The 5,000-nt window shown below is 54.0% G+C and overlaps 1 non-coding gene across 1 annotated transcript in view; it reads left to right on the forward strand.

The window, feature by feature from the left end:
- The first annotated feature begins 3,485 nt into the window (after positions 1–3,485).
- Positions 3,486–5,000, forward strand: part of LOC124773801 — a 1,909-nt gene continuing 394 nt past the window's right edge. The window contains exon 1 of the ribosomal RNA XR_007014917.1: positions 3,486–5,000. This exon is cut by the window's right edge and continues 394 nt beyond it. This is a non-coding gene — a ribosomal RNA (small subunit ribosomal RNA).

Raw genomic sequence — 5,000 nt, forward strand, 5'->3', positions numbered from 1 at the left:
CCTCTGTCGACCATAGCACCCAATCTCCAGTGGCTCTGCCGCACGAAGCCGTGGACCGGCAATGACGCCACCCGCACCCGTTCGTGCACCACCCCAACCGCCAAACTCGCACCTCCAGCGGATGAACGGCGGACGTTTCCCGCACTCGTAAAGTGCAATCCACCCCTATAACTTGCGTTTCATGAAGAGTTATTTCCAATATGCGACATTCCCGCTGTCCGTATACATGAGCCGCGACCTGTACCACTTACGAGCGAGAGACGCGATCGCGTTGCTCACTGTACGGCGTCCGATACCGAGCCATCAGCATGTCGGTCCCCATGCGCGTTGCACTCGCACTCGCAGTCGCAAAAACGTGGGGCAAATATATTACGCGGAAGAGTTATAACAGACCGAGCCCCACTGCATGGGGGGAGTCTTTGTCACTAATGTACACAGATGGAACATTTTGGACTGGAACCAGATTACCCGTACACACGGCGCTGATTAGTAATCAATGCAGAGCCATCAAACTACAGCAAATATACACAACTGTCCGTATACATGCTGAAAGAGTCTGCCCAAAATGGGAACCACACGTCAGCCAGACACTCTGATCACGCACCACTCTCTGCTTCTAACAGGCGCACATACAATATGTAAGCACCAGCATGGAACAACATCCAGTGCATCTTCTCCGCCACATTACACAATCCACACTATCACAACCAGACCAGGAGGTCCGTGCGGAAAATACAATATCCCAGCCTTTCGACATCCACCATTGCGCAGACCAGGCACCAACACCCACACATGTCCTATACAACGGTGCACCCAACATCACAATAGTACCTCCTGTCACAGCGCACAAACAATGACATGAGTCAAAGACACAGGTCTCACACAAGCATAGAATTGGAGCGCCGCCTCTAATAAGCCAAAGGTGCATCCTGACGTGACAAATCTGATCATGTCACAAGCATTCACTTACTATAATCACTATCAACGAACCTGCCGCCCCCGCCCCCCCCCCCCCCCTACACCTTTCCGTACAACAACGTGTAACCTAACCTAACCTAACCTAACCTATGTTGTACCTTAACCTAACCTATGTTGTACCTTAACCTAACCTATGTTGTACCTTAACCTAACCTATGTTGTACCTTAACCTAACCTATGTTGTACCTTAACCTAACCTATGTTGTACCTTAACCTAACCTATGTTGTACCTTAACCTAACCCATGTTGTACCTTAACCTAACCCATGTTGTACCTTAACCTAACCCATGTTGTACCTTAACCTAACCCATGTTGTACCTTAACCTAACCCATGTTGTACCTTAACCTAACCCATGTTGTGCCTCAACCTAACCCATGTTGTGCCTCAACCTAACCCATGTTGTGCCTCAACCTAACCCATGTTGTGCCTCAACCTAACCCATGTTGTGCCTTAACCTAACCCATGTTGTGCCTCAACCTAACCCATGTTGTGCCTTAACCTAACCCATGTTGTGCCTTAACCTAACCCATGTTGTGCCTTAACCTAACCCATGTTGTGCCTTAACCTAACCCATGTTGTGCCTTAACCTAACCCATGTTGTGCCTTAACCTAACCCATGTTGTGCCTTAACCTAACCCATGTTGTGCCTTAACCTAACCCATGTTGTGCCTTAACCTAACCCATGTTGTCGCCTTAACGTAACCCACGTTGTCGCCTAAACCTGCTCTGTAATTGTTATACGACTCGTTCAATTACTGTAGTGTTGCCCACCCGCAACCCTCGCAATATAGTTCGCTACTCGCACTGCCCGCACCCCTGTGTATCGCTTCATGTTAAACACCTTGCAAGTCTTGCTCACTTTCCACATGCTCCTGCTGTACACTGTAATGTGGATGGCAGCAGGACGTACATGCCGCCCCTCCCCACGTCCCCACCTTGCCCCCTGCCTTCGCAAGCTGGTTGGTGAGAAGTTTGCATGTTCAATGCCCTTCGCATGCGACGTACTCAGGCTACGTTGTGGTGCGGCCTGTGTCAACTGTCCGCTGATGTCGTACGCGTGAACCACAATCTGTACTGCACATTCGTCCTTATGTACTGAATGATACATCGTGGCACATGTGTGACCGCACAACGACTGCGCCCAAAAACGGCGGACCATACAGTGCAAATATTGTGCACGCAGCTACGTGTCGTCTCCCTATGAGAGCTGGATTGCAGTGTGGTACGCCATAGAGACGTGTGGGAGGAACGGACGCCGTGGATGGCGATCAGCATGAGCTGTCTGTTGATGTATTCGGACCTAGTCGTCTCTCCTCACACACCGTGATGGCATGGTGCACCGCGTTCCATATCTGCGACATGCTACAGAGGCCGGTTGACAGTCGTTCGAGCAATGGACATCGCATACGTACGGGGGCCACCTTCCACGTATTGTCTAGGCGTGCACATTTTGTTGCGTGTATGTGGGCAGACGTAGTGTGGCGTGACACCTGACACAGGCATGCAATAATCGTTGAAGTTGCAAATGGCGATGGACGCCTGCGTTTTCTGGTGAAGTTACGCAAATGAACAAATGGTAACCTGTTGTGGTGCGGTTGTTCTCGCTAGGGGTGAATCGGTGATGGCGACGATAGGTTGAGGTACTAACCGGTTGTTCCAGCGATACCCACCATGCCGACGAAACTGAACGGCATCTGGGTGTGAAGCGATACGCGGCGGTGGCTGGGTGGGACCGTCCCCGGCCGGTGAGGGGGCGCCTCCCGGCGTGCTGGCCGCGCGGTGCGTGGGCGCACGCGCTACAGCCGGCTGGTGGGGGCGGCCAGTGGCAGGCGCGCCGGCCGACGGACGCGGCAGGCGTCGCAGCTGCGCGCCGGCGCACCCTGCGCGCGGCGCCGTGCGGCCAAAGTAGGTCCTCGCGGGCCCGGTGCGAAGCGCGGTGGACATCTTCAGTGTGCTGGTCCGATTGAGGACTGTGTGCGTTGAGGATGCGCCGCCGCCCGGCGCTCGGCGCCGCGACGCCGTCTGCTGCTCGGTCGCCCCAGCGGTTCTCGCTGGTGGTTTGTATCGCAGCTGTGCGGATGTGTTGGCGCGTGCGCTGTGCTGGGAGAGTTCGCTTCGGCACCCAAGTGGGGCTTTTGTCCTTCTGTGGCGCTGGCGTTGGAGCTGCCGGTCACCGTAGGTGGCGCGTGTTGTCTCCCGCCGGCAATGCCACGACAGCACGCTCCCGGGCCTCTGTCGGCAGCGGCAAGCTCAGTTGGGAGCACGGGTGGTCGCACCGAAAGCGTCTACTCGCCTAACTCCGGGCGATTGCGCCTCTCTCGAACCCGACCAAGTACTTGGGACGGCGCTGCGCGCCGCCGGGACCTGAGAGGGTTTCGAGGTGTATTGTGCAGGGGAGCTCAGCCTCCTCCTGTTTGCAGAATGATTGAGCGGACGCTTGCGTGTTCGCGCGGGCCCCCGGGACACACTCCCGGGCGGCCGGCTGCTCAGCTCTAGTTGACGCAGCTCCCTGGTTGATCCTGCCAGTAGTCATATGCTTGTCTCAAAGATTAAGCCATGCATGTCTCAGTACAAGCCGCATTAAGGTGAAACCGCGAATGGCTCATTAAATCAGTTATGGTTCCTTAGATCGTACCCACGTTACTTGGATAACTGTGGTAATTCTAGAGCTAATACATGCAAACAGAGTCCCGACCAGAGATGGAAGGGACGCTTTTATTAGATCAAAACCAATCGGTCGGCTCGTCCGGTCCGTTTGCCTTGGTGACTCTGAATAACTTTGGGCTGATCGCACGGTCCTCGTACCGGCGACGCATCTTTCAAATGTCTGCCTTATCAACTGTCGATGGTAGGTTCTGCGCCTACCATGGTTGTAACGGGTAACGGGGAATCAGGGTTCGATTCCGGAGAGGGAGCCTGAGAAACGGCTACCACATCCAAGGAAGGCAGCAGGCGCGCAAATTACCCACTCCCGGCACGGGGAGGTAGTGACGAAAAATAACGATACGGGACTCATCCGAGGCCCCGTAATCGGAATGAGTACACTTTAAATCCTTTAACGAGTATCTATTGGAGGGCAAGTCTGGTGCCAGCAGCCGCGGTAATTCCAGCTCCAATAGCGTATATTAAAGTTGTTGCGGTTAAAAAGCTCGTAGTTGGATTTGTGTCCCACGCTGTTGGTTCACCGCCCGTCGGTGTTTAACTGGCATGTATCGTGGGACGTCCTGCCGGTGGGGCGAGCTGAAGGCGTGCGACCGCCTCGTGCGTGCTCGTGCGTCCCGAGGCGGACCCCGTTGAAATCCTACCAGGGTGCTCTTTATTGAGTGTCTCGGTGGGCCGGCACGTTTACTTTGAACAAATTAGAGTGCTTAAAGCAGGCAAGCCCGCCTGAATACTGTGTGCATGGAATAATGGAATAGGACCTCGGTTCTATTTTGTTGGTTTTCGGAACCCGAGGTAATGATTAATAGGGACAGGCGGGGGCATTCGTATTGCGACGTTAGAGGTGAAATTCTTGGATCGTCGCAAGACGAACAGAAGCGAAAGCATTTGCCAAGTATGTTTTCATTAATCAAGAACGAAAGTTAGAGGTTCGAAGGCGATCAGATACCGCCCTAGTTCTAACCATAAACGATGCCAGCCAGCGATCCGCCGCAGTTCCTCCGATGACTCGGCGGGCAGCCTCCGGGAAACCAAAGCTTTTGGGTTCCGGGGGAAGTATGGTTGCAAAGCTGAAACTTAAAGGAATTGACGGAAGGGCACCACCAGGAGTGGAGCCTGCGGCTTAATTTGACTCAACACGGGAAACCTCACCAGGCCCGGACACCGGAAGGATTGACAGATTGATAGCTCTTTCTTGATTCGGTGGGTGGTGGTGCATGGCCGTTCTTAGTTGGTGGAGCGATTTGTCTGGTTAATTCCGATAACGAACGAGACTCTAGCCTGCTAACTAGTCGCGTGACATCCTTCGTGCTGTCAGCGATTACTTTTCTTCTTAGAGGGACAGGCGGCTTCTAGCCGC

Source organism: Schistocerca piceifrons, unplaced genomic scaffold (assembly GCF_021461385.2).
Source record: "Schistocerca piceifrons isolate TAMUIC-IGC-003096 unplaced genomic scaffold, iqSchPice1.1 HiC_scaffold_956, whole genome shotgun sequence".
NCBI classification, from domain to species: Eukaryota; Metazoa; Arthropoda; class Insecta; order Orthoptera; family Acrididae; genus Schistocerca; species Schistocerca piceifrons.